This window comes from Garra rufa, chromosome 1 (assembly GCF_049309525.1).
Source record: "Garra rufa chromosome 1, GarRuf1.0, whole genome shotgun sequence".
Taxonomy (NCBI): Eukaryota; Metazoa; Chordata; class Actinopteri; order Cypriniformes; family Cyprinidae; genus Garra; species Garra rufa.
Window position 1 is genome coordinate 70,788,406 of NC_133361.1, and position 16,981 is coordinate 70,805,386.

General features: G+C 41.8%; 8 non-coding genes across 8 annotated transcripts; 5 read left to right on the forward strand and 3 right to left on the reverse strand.

Annotated features, from left to right (window-relative positions):
- The first annotated feature begins 4,290 nt into the window (after positions 1-4,290).
- trnat-agu (transfer RNA threonine (anticodon AGU)) lies at positions 4,291-4,364 on the forward strand. Its single transcript has one exon. It is a non-coding gene; the product is annotated as a tRNA-Thr (tRNA).
- A 194-nt stretch (positions 4,365-4,558) lies between these two features.
- Positions 4,559-4,632, forward strand: trnat-agu (transfer RNA threonine (anticodon AGU)). The gene has a single exon. It is a non-coding gene; the product is annotated as a tRNA-Thr (tRNA).
- An 8,164-nt stretch (positions 4,633-12,796) lies between these two features.
- Positions 12,797-12,870, forward strand: trnat-cgu (transfer RNA threonine (anticodon CGU)). The gene has a single exon. It is a non-coding gene; the product is annotated as a tRNA-Thr (tRNA).
- Positions 12,871-13,298: 428 nt separating this feature from the next.
- Positions 13,299-13,372, forward strand: trnat-ugu (transfer RNA threonine (anticodon UGU)). The gene has a single exon. It is a non-coding gene; the product is annotated as a tRNA-Thr (tRNA).
- Positions 13,373-13,913: 541 nt separating this feature from the next.
- Positions 13,914-13,987, forward strand: trnat-agu (transfer RNA threonine (anticodon AGU)). Its single transcript has one exon. It is a non-coding gene; the product is annotated as a tRNA-Thr (tRNA).
- Positions 13,988-15,918: 1,931 nt separating this feature from the next.
- trnar-ucu (transfer RNA arginine (anticodon UCU)) lies at positions 15,919-16,008 on the reverse strand. Its single transcript is given in 2 exon segments — positions 15,919-15,954; positions 15,972-16,008. It is a non-coding gene; the product is annotated as a tRNA-Arg (tRNA).
- A 183-nt stretch (positions 16,009-16,191) lies between these two features.
- On the reverse strand, positions 16,192-16,265 carry trnat-ugu (transfer RNA threonine (anticodon UGU)). The gene has a single exon. It is a non-coding gene; the product is annotated as a tRNA-Thr (tRNA).
- A 420-nt stretch (positions 16,266-16,685) lies between these two features.
- trnat-ugu (transfer RNA threonine (anticodon UGU)) lies at positions 16,686-16,759 on the reverse strand. Its single transcript has one exon. It is a non-coding gene; the product is annotated as a tRNA-Thr (tRNA).
- Positions 16,760-16,981: the final 222 nt, after the last annotated feature.

The following is a 16,981-nucleotide window of genomic DNA, read 5'->3' on the forward strand; positions in this document are numbered from 1 at the left end:
TAATATTCATTACTGTATTGTTGGAATAATTATAAAATAAAAACAAACTGGAAAGTTATTGCTTTTTGTTTTTTACTTTTATTTTCATTTTATTTTCCTTTTCATTTATTGTTGTTTGAAAACGTATTTAATATTTCATTTTATTCATTTAATATTCATTACTGTATTGTTGGAATAATTATAAAATAAAAACAAATTGTCAAATTATTGCTTTTAGTTTTTTACTTTTATTTTCATTTTATTTGCATTTTCATTAATTGTTGTTTGAAAACCTATTTAATTTTTAATTTGATTTATTTAATATCCATTACTGTATTGTTGGAATAATTATAAAATAAAAACAAATTGTCAAATTATTGCTTTTTGTTTTTTACTTTTATTTTCATTTTATTTTGCTTTCCTTTTCATTTATTGTTGTTTGAAAAATTATTTAATATTTCATTTTATTTATTTAATATTCATTACTGTATTGCTGGATTATAAAATAAAAACAAATTGTCAAATTATTGCTTTTTGTTTTTTACTTTTATTTTCATTTTATTTTGCTTTCCTTTTCATTTATTGTTGTTTGAAAAATTATTTAATATTTCATTTTATTTATTTAATATCCATTACTGTATTGCTGGATTATAAAATAAAAACAAATTGTCAAATTATTGCTTTTTGTTTTTTACTTTTATTTTCATTTTATTTTCCTTTTCATTTATTGTTGTTTGAAAACTTATTCAATATTTAATTTTATTTATTTAATATTCATTACTGTATTGTTGGAATAATTGTAAAATAAAAATAAACTGGCAAATTATTGCTTTTTGTTTTTTACTTTTACTTTTATTTTCATTTTAATTTATTGTTGTTTGAAAACTTATTTAATATTTTATTTTATTTAATATGCATTACTGTATTGTTGGAATAATTGTAAAACAAAAACAAACTGGGAAATTGTTGCTTTTTGATTTCTGTTTTTATTTTCATTTTATTTCCCCTTTTAATTTATTGTTGATTGAAAACTTATTTAATAGTTAATATAATTGTATTTATTTAAAATTCATTACTGTTCTGTTGGCATGATTGTAAATTAAAAAATTTCAACATATTAATGACTATTTTATTCTAATTACTATCTTTTTTTCAATACAAATAACATATTTGTAAGTGTCTTGAATGAAGGTAACATACAAAACTCCTAATCAGAATAAGTAATATCAATTAAACAAAGAATAATATTATGCTTAATCAGAATAAATAATATTAATACAATAACTACAAAATAATAAGTAATAATAACATCAACAATACCACAGTTCCATTGGCATTCTTTATTTTTCATGGAAGAATTGTACATATGTACATTTTATTAACCTTAAAAATTGCATTTATTTAATGAAATTAACAATATAACAATAACAATACAAAAAGGTGCCTTTATCTGGATTCGAACCCCGGTCTTGGTGAGCGCCTGCAATAGGAAACAGTGTAATATAAATGCGCGATTTTCACGCACAAAGAAACCTGAAAATGTATCGTAGCGTGCATGCTAAGGAAGTAATATGTTCTAACGTCACATTTCACCCTTTCTTTTCGTCATTTTTTCCCTTTCTTCTTCCCTTTCTCCTTTTCTTCCTTCCCCCTTTTCTTCCCTTCTTCCCCGTCTTTGACGGACTATTGTTCCCCAGCTTTATGGAATTATGTTAAAGGGATAGTTCACCCAGAAATGAAAATTTGATGTTTATCTGCTTACCCCCAGGGCATCTAAGATGTAGGTGACTTTGTTTCTTCAGCAGAACACAAACAAAGATTTTTGACTAAAACCGGTGCAGTCTGTCAGTCATATGATCGAAGTGGATGGGCACCAAACCTTTAAAAGTAAAACAACACATGCACAGACAAATCCAAATTACACCCTGCGGCTCATGAAGATAAAATGTATTAAATGTAAGTCCAACATGTGAACATTGGGTCATTTATTTTGGTTGAGTCCACAGATTTGAAAGTTCTGTTGTGAATGGTTTTGTTTTTATTCAAGGGCATTTGAGACTGATTTTGCCCATGACCCCATTGTTGACCTATTAGGCTGGTCTTCATATTTGGAGACCCATGGTCCCAATCAGACTTAGGCAGTTCAGTGTGTGATGACAATAGCAAAAAAGACAACATATTCTGTGTGGGATGTGAGTTTATAATGTCTAATAAGGTAATAATGTAGCTGGCCATAACTGGATAAACACTAGTAGTGAAAATGTATTTTATATAACCTTTTCCTGTGATTTTTATTTATTTATTTTTACTTTTTTTATGCATTTTAAATATGTTTTCTGTTTGCATGTGTACAAGTGTGTCTCAAAAAATTAGAATTTCATGGAAAAGTTCTTTATTTTTTGTAATTTAATTATTCAAAGGAAACTTTCTTATATTCTAGATTCATTGCAAACAAACTGAAATATTTCAAGAGGGTTTTTTTTTTAGTTTTAATTCAGATTGATACAACCTAAAAAAAAATATACAAAAAATCAGTCCCTCAAAAAATTTGAATATTTTTTCCAAAGATCAAAAAGATATACAAAACAGAAATGTTCAAGATCTCTGAAGTAGATTTAATTATTCACTTAATAATTGGTTGGGGCTCCTTTTACACAAATTACGGCTTCAATGCGGCGTGACATGGAGGCAATAATCCTGTGGCACTGCTGAGGCGTTTTTGAAGCCCAGGCATCAGAATAATACATCAAAAAATATCTAGCAACATTTCAGTTTGTGTGCAATGAATCTAGAATAAAAAAAGTTTGCTTTTTTGAATTAAATTGCAACAAATATAGAACTTTTTCATGATATTCTATTTTTTTTTTTAGATGCACTAGTTGCGTATGTGCAATGTGATCTAATGAGAATTTGTATGTATTTTTTGTGAAACTGTGTGCATGTGTTGATTAACAACTTCAGGCTAACTTTGAAGAGCTACATGTGCAAAGCTATCTGAATACACCTCACACCTTGAAGACTACAGTGGAGAACTATATAACTTCAAAGAACATGACCCACATTTAATCTCAAGCTAGCTCAGAAACTTTATTTCAAATTAAAGAAACTTATGAAAGGATAGTTCACCAAAAATGAAAACTGTCATCATTTACTTGACATTTTAAAATGATTTCCAGTGAAGCAAATTAATATGTTGTCCAATATATAATATACCTCAACAGTATATCACAGATGGGGAGTTGAGCTTGCAGTGGCCACGTCTGATGACAGCCTTCAGACGGGTAAAGATTACCTGAATGTTGAGGTGAAGCTCTTCAAGGGCCTTGTCATGCCAGAAAAAAAACATGAAATATGGGCTGCATTTCAGTACAAATCCAAGACAGGAACTTGGTGTCTTGCATCATAGTCATCCTTGGAATCTGCGACTGTAAATAACAGCCTATTATTAAATGTTTTGCTGAATCATCATACAAGGGCATAGGTTTGTTTTGATAGTTGATCTGTAGTTTATGAATCTTCACATCAGATTTTCTTGCCATAAATTTAGTCTTAATATAACACTATTAGATACGAAATATCTAAATACAATGCATTACAAATGCAACGTTTTGCTTAATAGTCAAATCTGAATAAAATCACATTCATCATTTGAGAGGGTGCCACACAGTTCACAGTTGTGCTTGTTGTCTGGTTTTCATTTATCAGGCTGTGTCAAGTTCTCTTTCTCTCCACTTTTGTTTACCACCAGAATAGCTTCCAAGTTCATTGGCCCATCCTGAACCAGCCAACCTAAACCAATGCATTTTACATTTAAAATGTGTGGCTCACCAGAATCAAATAAGATTGATAGATGATGAAGTGCATGGTAAAAACTAAAATTTAATTCATAATATGTCATATTTAAAATATAGAAAGAATACAAAAAGTAACAAAGCCATTAAGGTTTGGAATAACACGAGAGAGATAAAAGAATTTGAACTTTTTGGGTGGACCATATTTTAAGATTTTATAGCAGATAAAAAAAAAATTATGAAGCAAAAAGAATCAATTACAGTATTGATCAAATGTCTGTTATTCTTATCAAATCTGCCTTTATGCGATAAAAATACAAAAATAAAGTGATTTTGTGAAATGTCATTATAACAATGTTTTCTGTTTTAATATAATTTTAAAAATAATTCATTTCTGTGATGCAAAGCTAAATAATCAGCATCATTATTTTTCTAGGTTTCAGTGTCATGCGATCCTTCAGAAATCTAATATGCTGATTTGATACTCTGAGCAGCCCTCCCCACGCCTAAAATGCGGGTTGGCGCCGTGGCTTAGTTGGTCAAAGCGCCTGTCTAGTGAACAGGAGATTCTGGGTTCGAATCCCAGCGGTGCCTTTCCACCGGTGGCTGTCTCTGGCCTCACTGTTGGATGGGAGACCCCAACTACGCTGTATATTTTTGAACCGTGCCTCAATTGTGCAAAGACCTGAGGACCTGTCTTTCTGTCCACACAGCGTGCCACTCGGCTGAGCTGGATAGGCACAAATCTGTAAGAAAAGCCCTCAGTGGCCCAGCCTGGCATATTGACCGGCGCCGTGGCTTAGTTGGTTAAAGCGCCTGTCTAGTAAACAGGAGATCCTGGGTTCGAATCCCAGCGGAGCCTTGCAAACGACAGGTTGGATCTTTTTGCTCTCCCTTGGACCTGAGGCCCTTACAGTGCCTCTGCCTTTCAAACGACACCGCAATTGTGCAGAGACCCTAGGGCCTGTCCTTCCTGCAGAGAGAGCCTGCGCTCTCTTACTGTTAGTGCCATTTTCCATATTGTAATTTAGACTCAGAGTTGGATATAATATTATTTTATACATATTTACAGATTGTTTATTTTGGCTCCATTTTATTGTGCTGAGATTGCATTATTATAGTTATATTTCATTCAAGTTCAGTGCACATTTAGCGTACATTCATTGCAGTACCTGGACTGACCAGAGAGGCATGGGAGTGCGCGCTGAGCCATTACGTTGTCTGTTTGCTGTCAGAAGTAGAGTAAAAAAGGCTGTTTTGGTTTTGGTTTCTGTATTCAATAAAGGACGGAGCGAACACACCGTTTTCTACCGTCGTTCAACATAAACACGCGTAGAGACTCGTTCTTTCCGTCAGAGAGTGGTTAAATGAATTAATATGCTGTGGAATACCTACCGATCACAAGAAGGACATTTTAGCCACTACATTAAGTAGAAAACGGTCGCCGAGGGCGAGAGAGAAAGATCGGGAGCCGATGGAAGATACGCTGCGCTGCGCTGGACACGTATTGTGGAAGGAAGCTAACAAGCCGAAGAAATAGCGTCGTCGGTGTCAACGCTGGGCACCCGACAGGATTTCCAGATGACTTCTACGAGGAAGGTTGAGTAAACAAAGAACAAAAGTGAAAGTATGCTATAGCTGCTGACCTGGATAGTAATGGCGAAATAAGGATAATTTTGTCATTCTAATGAATGTAGCCAAGTAACGTTCCGAATCAAAATATTAGAAATTTCAAGATTTGCTACTAGCCAGTAGCCAAACAGGGCATTTGAGAAATGTGCTATTGTTAGCTAGTCATATCAGCCCAGAAGAAGCTCGAGTTTAATTCTGGAAATAAGCCCTGGAACCTCTTTTTTTGAAAGCATCCAAATGTTTTGAGGCAGGACTGTTGATCTGGATTTCAGAAGTTTGCAAGAGATTGCTGTCATAAGTGACTCACCTAACATTAATAGCCAATTGAAATGTCTGTGGACGAAACCAGGATGGAGGGCAATGTCGAGCTAGACGTGAAAAGAAAGATCAAGTTGACCAAAAAGGCATTCGAAGAGAAGCTTAATAAACAGATGAATTTCAGGAAACGTGTATTAGCACGCCTTCTTTCCAAAGCAGAGGAAATAGAAAACTTAATGAGAAATGATTCCAACGCACTTCTAGTGGAAAAGGATCATCTCAGCGATTACTCAAAATTCCTCAATGAGTTTATTGAAGTGAACAATGCGGTTAGTGAACTGTTGTCAGATGATGAAAGGAAAGCTGACCAGCAGTATTGGAGTGAGCCAAACCTTACAAAGTATGAGAGCTTTTTGACCAAATTGGAGCATTGGATAATAAAAACAAGACGGCACACCAAGGCCGCTAACAAACAGGCTGCTGCTGAACATGAGACTCCAAAGGTTGGCGCAATGACACGGCAAGGTGAGCCTGCCGCCGAAGATGTGGATCCAGATGACAGTGCATCTGCTGTACAAGAAAAATATTGTTCAGTCACACCACGAAGTGTATGCAGTAGATACTCAAGATCGTCTAAAGCATCGTCTCATGCCTCGTCTTTGCGTAGAATAGAGGAAGCTAACCGTGCAGCCCTACTTGCACGAGCAGCCGCACTTAAGAAGAAACAGGCACTGCAGTTGGAAGAGGCTCAAATGGAAGCACAGCTGAAAGCCAAGAAAATTCAGTTGAAGGCTCAAATGGAGGAGCTAGATGTTGTAACTGCTATCGCAGAGTCCACAGCAAAGCTACAAGTTCTGGAAGAATACGACAAAGAAAATGTGGACGACGACGGTATGAATTCCTACCTTGATAAGAACATGCCTATAGCAGCAACCATCGAACATCATGCTTCAGATGTCAGGCCAAGATTGACTAGCTGTCCTCAAGCTATCCAAGACAACCGTGCTTCTCACAGCCCAACTAGACACACATCTCATGTGCAAGTAAAGAACGAAAACAACAATAACACAAGTACTAGTTCTGAAGGAAGGCAAGCTGAGCTCGGCGAAGTGATATTGAAACAGAAGGATATCACAGAGATGTTAGTCACACAACAGAGACTAGCCAATCTACCACAACGAAAGGTACCTGTATTCAGTGGCGATCCTTTTGAGTTCCTGCCATTCCTGAGGGCGTTTGAGCACATCATCCACAGTCGTACAGACAACGATGAAGACCGCTTGTACTATCTAGAGCAATTCACCAGTGGTGAACCAAGAGAACTTGTGAGAAGTTGCCATCACATGAGTGCACAACGAGGCTACAATGAAGCAAGAAAGCTCTTGACCTATCACTATGGCAATGAGCAAAAAATAGCTGCGGCCTATGTGGACAAGGCTGTCAAATGGCCTCAAATCAAGCCGGAAGATGCCAAGTCACTTCACAGCTTCTCCATCTTTCTTGCTGGATGTAACAATGTCATGAAGGACATGGAGTATCTCGAGGAGATGAACAGCCCGAGCAACCTTCGGGTCGTCATCTCAAAGTTGCCCTTCAGACTTCGTGAAAGATGGAGAGTCACAGCTTTCGACATACAAGAAAGGGAAGGAAGAAGAGCAAAGTTCTCTGATCTCGTGACGTACATCAACAGACAAGCTAAGATAGTTTCAGACCCACTGTTCGGTGATCTCAAAGAGTCCTCCGAGGCGAAAGTAAGGGGCAAGCCAGACGCTAGATATGCCAAGGGAGGACTGAAAAGAACCACAGGTTGTGCAACTAGTGTTAAGCCAGATGAATGGGATGCCTCAGAACCAAGAAAGAACAAGCAGACAAACAACGCTTTTCAAGAGCCATGCCTGTACTGCAACAAAGGTCACACCCTGAGCGCATGTAACAAAATAAGAAGTCTGCCAAACAAAGAGAGAATTGAGTTCCTTAAAGGTAAAGGACTTTGTTTTGGGTGTCTGACCCAAGGACACATGGGAAAAGACTGTAAAAGGAGAGCCACATGTGAAATCTGCAGCAAGAAACCCCAAGTCTGCTTCACAGCAGATGGGATGAGAATTTCGACCAAAAGAATGCCAAGCCTGAGAAAGGTCAAGACTCTACTAGCGGACACTCAACACTACAAGAAGATGCGTCAGCCAAAAGTGAAGTCACAGCAGTCACCGGGGCCGGAGGCAATGACTGTATCTTGTCTATCTTGCCTGTGCGCATCAAATCCAAGAGGAGCAATACAACGATAGAGACGTACGCGTTCATGGACTCAGGAAGTTCCGCTACATTTTGCTCCGAGAAGTTGATGAGACAGCTTGGCGTTCATGGTAAGAAGGCTCAAGTGCTACTCCGTACGATGGGCCAGGAGAAGCCAGTGTCATGCTTCGTGCTCTCAGACCTAGAAGTGTGTGGTCTGACAGAGAACAAGTACGTCAGCCTGCCAGACGTCTACACCCATACAGACATACCTGTAACAAAGGATAATGTTCCTGTTGACGAGGACTTGGACAGATGGCCATATCTGCGGAAGGAGGTGCGGCTACCACAGATTGACGCAGATGTTGAGATGCTGATCGGAATGAATGCTCACACTGCGATGGAGCCGTGGAAGATAATTCACAGCCAAGACGACGGGCCTTATGCGGTAAAGACCATCCTTGGCTGGGTAGTTAATGGCCCTCTCAAGAAAGGTGATGATCGCCACTACAGTCAAAAGACTTCAGTCAACAGAATCTCAGTCAGCAGTTTGGACAGCATGCTGCTGCAGCAATACAATCACGACTTTCCAGAGCAAGCCTGTGAAGAGAAGTCAGAAATGTCGCAAGAAGACGTTCAGTTCATGAAGTCTGTGACTGAGACGATCAAGAAAGTTAATGGGCACTACAGCATTGGGATGCCTCTCAGAAACAAAAATGTGGTGATGCCAAACAACAAATGTGTTGCTGAGCAACGAGCATCTAACCTGAAAAGGAAACTCGCCAAGAACTCCAGCTTCCACGATGACTACAAGACCTTCATGTCGGACCTGCTGACCAAAGGCTACGCAGTGGAAGTTCCTGAAGACGAGCGCAACCGCGACGACGGCAGAGTATGGTACATTCCCCATCACGGCGTCACCCATCCACAAAAGGGAAAGCTGCGGGTTGTTTTTGATTGTGCAGCTTCGTTTCAAGGGAAGTCTCTGAACGAGGAACTGTTGCAGGGTCCGGACCTCACTAACGGTCTGGTTGGAGTATTGACGAGGTTTCGACATGAACAAATCGCACTCATCTCCGACATTGAGGCGATGTACCATCAAGTAAGAGTCCCTGATGAGGACTCCGATCTTCTGAGATTCCTCTGGTGGCCACAGGGTGATCTAAGCCAGCCTCTGCGCGAGTACAAGATGGTGGTACACTTGTTCGGGGCCAAGTCAAGCCCGAGCTGTGCCAACTACGCATTAAGGCAGACCGCAGAGGATGGGAAAGACAGGTCATCACCTGAAGCAGTAACAACGATCCAAGAGCACTTTTATGTTGACGACTGCTTGGTTTCAACGTCCGACGAGAAGAAAGCTGTCACCTTGGTCAAGGACCTCATTGCACTTTGTGAGAGTGGAGGGTTTCACTTGACTAAGTGGTCAAGCAACAGCCGTGAAGTGCTGTCATCACTTCCCGAACAGGAGAGAGCGAAGGAGATCAGGAATCTAGATCTGGACAGAGATAAACTACCCATGGAAAGGGCACTTGGAGTGGACTGGTGCATAGAATCAGATTCTTTCAAGTTCCGGATCCATGTGAAGAGCATGCCCATCACCAGGCGGGGTATCCTCTCGGTCGTAAGCTCAATATATGACCCCCTTGGATTCCTGTCGCCATTCATTCTTCTCGCTAAGACCATTGTCCAGAGTCTCTGTCGAATGAAACTTACCTGGGATGAAGCTATTCCAGAAGACGTGACAAACAGATGGTTAGCCTGGCTGTCTGATCTGAGCCAATTCGCCAACCTTTCTGTCAGGAGGTGCATCAAGCCTGAGGGATTTGGTCCAGTGACGTCAGCACAACTGCACCATTTCTCCGACGCTAGCGAGACAGGCTACGGCGTCGTCACTTACCTCCGTATTGAGAACAGCCACGGTCGAGTCCATTGCTCATTTCTTCTAGGAAAATCCAGAGTGACACCGCTTAAACCAGTCACAGTCCCACGCCTTGAGCTCACAGCGGCTACCATTGCGGTGAAAATGGATAAGCTCATGAAGCGAGAGCTTCGGATGGATCTAAAAGAGTCCGTGCTATGGACAGATAGCACCACCGTTCTCCGATATATCGACAACGACGGTGCACGTTTTAAAACATTTGTTGCGAACAGAGTGTCCGCAATCAGAGAGAATACAAGGCCAGCACAGTGGAAGTATGTTAACACAGCTTCTAACCCAGCGGACCACGCATCAAGGGGAATGAATGCAGAGCACTTCATGAAGTGTCGGACATGGATCGAAGGTCCTGACTTCTTAGTAAAGAATGAGTCTCACTGGCCGGTCCTGTCAGAGTTCTCAAGAGAGATAAGTGAAGACGATGCTGAGGTTAAGCGCACGACTAGTATGAACATCATCAAAACTGTTGACGTAAGCACAGACCCTCTTTTCAAGCTGACTTATCACTACTCAGACTGGTACAGCCTGAAGAAGGCGGTCGCCTGGATGTTAAGGCTCAAGGAGCTGCTTAAAAGTCTGTGCGAAACAAGGAAGATGTTCGATTCTCAAGCTCAGTCTTCAGAAAGTCGAGATGGGAAAATCAAGACAGTTGAGAACTACATGAAGAAATGGAGATCTACCTTGAAAGGAACACATCTCACTGTCAAGGACGTTGAAAGAGCAGAAACTCTGCTTATTCAGTTCAGCCAACGTCAAACCTTCCATGAGGAGCTTTGCGCACTGCAGAAAGGTGTGAAGATCAAGAGAAGTAGTTCTGTCGTGAGGCTGGACCCCTTCCTCCAAGATGGGGTTCTCCTAGTTGGTGGAAGATTGCACCAAGCAGCCTTGCCAGAACACACAAAGCATCCTGCTATCCTGGCGAAGGATCATCACATCACAACCTTGATCATCAGAAACGCCCATAATGAAATTGGACATGGAGGGAGAAACCACACCCTTGCTCGGCTGAGACAAAAGGTCTGGATATGCAAATGAAATGCAGCGGTGAGAAGTGTGCTCTCAAAGTGTGTGAAATGCAGGAAGAGTCAAGCTGCTGTGAGTGAACAGAAGATGGCGAATCTACCACCTGATCGTTTACTACCTGACCATCCTCCATTCACGAACGTCGGTGTAGACTATTTTGGCCCCTTTGAAGCAAGGCGTGGGCGTGTGCAAGTCAAGCGTTATGGAGTCTTGTTTACTTGCCTTACAGTCCGAGCAGTCCATATAGAAACCACACACTCTCTCGACACCGATTCGTGCATAAACGCATTGAGATGTTTCATAGCAAGAAGAGGACAAGTGGAGATTATGAGATCTGATAATGGAACGAACCTGGTAGCTGCAGAACACGAGATTCGTCGGGCAATGAAAGAGTGGAACCAGTCCAGGATCTCTGAGGCTCTACTGCAAAGAGGAGTCACATGGATCTTCAGCCCCCCTGCCGGTTCACACCACGGTGGTATCTGGGAGCGACAAATAAGAACAGTACGGAAGATTCTTACCAACCTTCTGAAGCTCCAGTCACTCGACGACGAATGTCTGCAAACTGTGATGTGTGAAGTAGAAGCAGTGATCAACAGCAGACCTCTTACCAAGTCATCGGATGATGTGGACGACCTCGAGCCACTGACGCCGAATCATCTTCTCCTTCTCAAGGGAAAGCCAGCGCTCCCTCCAGGCACCTTTCAGAAGGAGGATCTGTACTCCAAACGAAGATGGAGGCAAGTGCAATACATCTCTGACATCTTCTGGAAGCGCTGGTCCAGAGAATACTTGCCCCTTCTACAAGAAAGGCAGAAGTGGCTGGAGAAGAAGAGAAACGTGAAAGAGGGAGATGTCGTACTCATTGTGGATGAGAGGGCTCCAAGAGGGTCTTGGTTAATGGGAAAAGTGGAGAAGACAATCCCAGATGCCTTGGGGTTCGTCCGTCGGGTCCTTGTCAAAACAAAGACAAACACCTTAGAGAGACCCATTGACAAGTTGTGTCTTCTGCTCGAGATGGAAGAATCTCATGGTCAATAAAGGACATTATTATTTAGGAATTTATTATTTTCTTGTAGGCCAAGATGGTCTAGGTTGTTATGTTGTTTTAGACCTTAGTAAAGGACTTAAGAAAAGGATTAATATGTAGAAAATGACTCTTTAGTTTAGTTAGGTAATTGTCATCCCCATGATGAGCAATTAGGGGCCGGAAATGTTAGTGCCATTTTCCATATTGTAATTTAGACTCAGAGTTGGATATAATATTATTTTATACATATTTACAGATTGTTTATTTTGGCTCCATTTTATTGTGCTGAGATTGCATTATTATAGTTATATTTCATTCAAGTTCAGTGCACATTTAGCGTACATTCATTGCAGTACCTGGACTGACCAGAGAGGCATGGGAGTGCGCGCTGAGCCATTACGTTGTCTGTTTGCTGTCAGAAGTAGAGTAAAAAAGGCTGTTTTGGTTTTGGTTTCTGTATTCAATAAAGGACGGAGCGAACACACCGTTTTCTACCGTCGTTCAACATAAACACGCGTAGAGACTCGTTCTTTCCGTCAGAGAGTGGTTAAATGAATTAATATGCTGTGGAATACCTACCGATCACAAGAAGGACATTTTAGCCACTACACTTACCGTTGGACGGCCACAGACCCGAAAGGTCAGCCTTCACGCGGCTCAGCTTGCTACCCCCTTATGGGCTCTGTGGATAGCGCATTGGACTTCTAGACTGCCAGACGAGGCCATTCAAAGGTTGTGGGTTCGAGTCCCACCAGAGTCGTGGCTTTTGGCTTTCTAGTAACTCTCATACTGTGCAGTGTTGCCCCCAGGCAGTAGAAATTTGTAGACATTCTCTTTAAAGCGGACCAGCACCTGGCCCGCCTCTGGATGTTTTGATCCTCTGAGTCACCCTCCCGACAGACTCGCATGCGGTTTGGCGCCGTGGCTTAGTTGGTTAAAGCGCCTGTCTCGTAAACAGGAGATCCTGGGTTCAAATCCCAGCGGTGCCTTGTGCGGCTTTGCAGTCCAGCAAGCGCAAGCTTGTCCGAAAGCGACCCGGAAACAGGGATAGCTAGGGCAGCGAGTGGGTAATTTTGCAAACCGCCCAGACTCAGTTGTCGGCAAACGCCTTAAAGCTGTCCAGCGCACGGTCAGCCAACCCTTGGCCTGTTCTCTGGAAGCCTGGATCGTCTGAGTCGCCCTCCCGGAGGGCGAACGTGCTGCCAGTCTAGTCTAGTAAACAGGAGATCCTGCGTCCGAATCCCAGCGATGCCTTTGGTTGCGCGCCACAATACCGCCGAGCTCGTGCTTTACCAAAAAACGGACGGCGAATGGGGACACAGAGAAGCTCGAGGTTAGCGGGCGGTTTCTCTTGCAACACTACCCTCTCACCTGCTTTTGAAGGATAGCATCCCAGGCTAACGGATCCAACCGAGGTGGCGCCGTGGCTTAGCTGGTCAAAGCGCCTGTCTTGTAAACAGGAGATCCTGGGTTCGAATCCCAGCGGTGCCTTTCCACCGGTGGCTGTCTCTGGCCTCACTGTTGGATTGGAGACCCCAACTACACTGTATATTTTTGAACCGTGCCTCAATTGTGCAAAGACCTGAGGACCTGTCTTTCTGCCCACACAGCGTGCCACTTGGCTGAGCTGGATAGGCACAAATCTGTAAGAAAAGCCCTCAGTGGCCCAGCCTGGCATATTGAACGGCTCTGTGGCGCAATGGACAGTGCATTGGACTTCTAGAATTCCAGATGAGGCCATTCAAAGGTTGTGGTTTTGAGTCTCACCAGAGTCACGCTTTTTGCCATTTTGTTAAGCCCATACTGCACAGTGTTGCCCTCGCACAGCAGAAACCATTTTGAGGCCTCCTGTTCTCAGCGTACATTGATTAAAAAAAAGTCAATCATATTTAAAAGGTAACAAAACATGCCCAAGAACCAATTCATTGAGGTATGGCAATCACTGTCTTGCATCAAGTGGAGGCAGCAGGATGTTCGAAGTGTTGATTCATGCATCCTCTGAGCCGCCCTCCCCACGCCTAACAAGAGGAGTGGCGCCGTGGCTTAGTTGGTTAAAGTGCCTGTCTAGTAAACAGGAGATCCTGGGTTCGAATCCCAGCGGTGCCTTGGGCGGGGTTTGTGTCCAGCAAGCGCAAGCTTTTCCGCGAGCGACCTGCAAGCAGGGTCAGCGAGTGGTTTGGAAAGAAAGATATGATGTAGATGAAATAGGTATTTGGAAAAATGTGGGAATGAAATATATGGATCCAATTTTTGAAGATTTTAATTTCTTATTAAGACATAATGGTATTTTAACAGAAATGAGGTTGTGTAAAATTGGGATAGAAAAAGATGCAAGGTGTAAGGTATGCATGAAAAGTGATGAAGGTCTATTACATCTATTTTTTTATTGTGAAGAATTGGATGATTTTATGGGAAGAATGAAAAAATTTGTAAAATCCATGCTGAAAGAAAAATATAATGAGAATATGACACAAAATGCTTGGGAAAAAATGGTTTTATTTGGGTACAATGGTAAAGGTTGTAATGTGAATGTCTTTACTTTATTGACAACAATTGCAAAGAATGTAATATGGCTAAGAAGAAATGTATCAAAATATGAAAAAAGGAAAGTTGATGTATGGTTTTTGTTTAAAAACAAAATGGAAAATTCTGTGAATTTAATATGGAAATATTTTCTAATGAGTGACAGAGAGGATGATTTTATTGAAACGTTTGTAAAAGGAAACACATTGGTAGAGTATTCAGAAAACAGTTTGGAATGGAAATGGCAGAAATATGAATGAATTAATGTACATATCTGCATATGTAATAGATGTGAAATGTATTTTGTACTTTTTGTGATGTAATATGTTTTTTTTAAATAAAAAAATAATAAAAAAATAAATAAAAAAAAGCGCCTGTCTCGTAAACAGGAGATCCTGGGTTCAAATCCCAGCGGTGCCTTGGGCGGGGTTCCAGCCCAGCAAGTGCAATGATATTCATATGATATATAGACAGTGATATTCTAGTGTAAAACAATTTTTTGACTTTTTTTGTGTGCACGCAAAATAGCAGGTAAGATTTATTGTTTCATTTGTTGAACAGAATTCAGAAGAAGTTTTCAGAAATGCCACAAAGTCTGTGCACATCTGTGGGGTTAGGAGAGGGAGCTCAATAATGTGTCTTTGACCTTCATTATGTATGCTTTGTTTATACAGTGTAGTAAATAAAATAAAAGTAATCTAAAACTCCATTCTCTGAATCTTCTCACATTGTTTCCAAGTCAGTCATTGATGGGGCCATTAGGGAGGGCTCTTTTGTCTCTCAGGTGTGAACTGCTAAATATTCATGGGTCATTGCCACACCTATGAATAATCCCTTTCGATCACAAAACATGTTTTAAAAAAATTAAAATCAATATATTGTTTTCTCTGAACGAGTGAACGAGATGATTTTCACATCATTTGGTTTAAAAAATTCTAGCCTACGACATCCAATTATCTAAAGTCTTGTAAAGAAATGTCCTATAAGTCGTTCATGGCCTTATTTCAGTGACTTCAAAACTTTAGATTTTCAATAACCACGCATAAACATAGGTTTCTCAAAAACACAAACATGCACATTAATGTTGCTTGCATATTATTGTAGCCCAATATGTGCTGATTACAATGTAATCTGACTTTAACCATTCATATGTTTTTAAGATACTGAAAAAAAACAAATGTCAGGGCATGTCAAAACTTCTTCAGGGCCCCAAAACACCTCAGACCCCAGAGGGTTAACCAACTAAGCCACGGAGCCACCCCGCATGCTAGGCGAGGGGAGGGCGGCTCAGAGGATTCATGAATCAACACTTTGAACGTCCTGCTGCCTTCACTTGATGCAAGACAGTGATTGCCATACCTCACTGAATTGGATCTTGGGCATGTTTTGCTACCTTTTAAATATGATTGACATTTTTTTTTTAAATCAATGTACGCTGAGAACAGGAGGCCTCAAAATGGTTTCTGCTGTCCGAGACACTGCGCAGTACGGGCTTAACAAAATGCCAAAGAGCACGACTCTGGTGGGACTCGAACCCACAACCTTTGAATGGCCTCATCTGGCAGCCTAGAAGTCCAATGCGCTATCCGTTGCGCCACAGAGCCCGTCGGTATGCCAGGGCTGGGCCACTGAGGGCTTTTCCTTAAAAGATTTGTGCCCGTCCAGCTCAGCCGAGTGGCATGCTGTGTGGGCAGAAAGACAGGTCCTCGGGTCTTTGCACGGTTCAAAAACAGAGCGCCGTCGGGGTCCCCATCCAACAGCGAGACCAGAGACAGCCACCGGTGGAAAGACACCGCTGGGATTCGAACCCAGGATCTCCTGTTTACAAGACAGGCGCATTGACCAGCTAAGCCACGGCACCTCCTTGGTGGGACCCGTTAGCCTGGGATGCTATCCTCCAAAAGCAGGTGAGAGGGTAGTGTTGCAAGAGAACCGCCCGCGGTCCACAAGCTCCTCTATGTCGCCATTCGCCGTCCGTTTTTTGGTAAAGCACGAGCTCGGCTGTATTGTGGTGCGCAACCAAAGGCATCGCTGGGATTCGAAACGCAGGATCTCCTGTTTACTAGACTAGCCTGGTAGCACGTTCGCCCTACGAGAAGGCGACTCAGACGATCCAGGCTTCCAGAGAAGAGGCCAGGGGTTGGCTGACTGGGCGCTGGACAGCTTTAAGGTGCTTGCCGACAACTGAGTCGGGGCGGTTTACAAAATTAACCACTCGCTGCCCCCTGTTTTGCGGGTCGCTTTCGGAAAGCTTGCGCTTGCTGGACAACAACCTCGCTCAAGGCACCGCTGGGATTTGAACCCAGGATCTCCTGTTTACAAGACAGGCACTTTAACCAACTAAGCCACGGTGCCAAACCTCTTGCAGTGTCGGGAGGGTGACTCAGAGGGTTAAAAACATCCAGAGGCGGATGCTAAAAGAACATGTCTACAAATTTCTACTGCCTGAGGGCTAAAACTCCACAGTATGAGAGTTACCAGAAAGCCATGACTCTGGTGGGACTTGAACCCACAACCTTTGAATGACCTCATCTGGCAGCAACTTAGAGGATGCATGAATCAACACTTCAAACATCC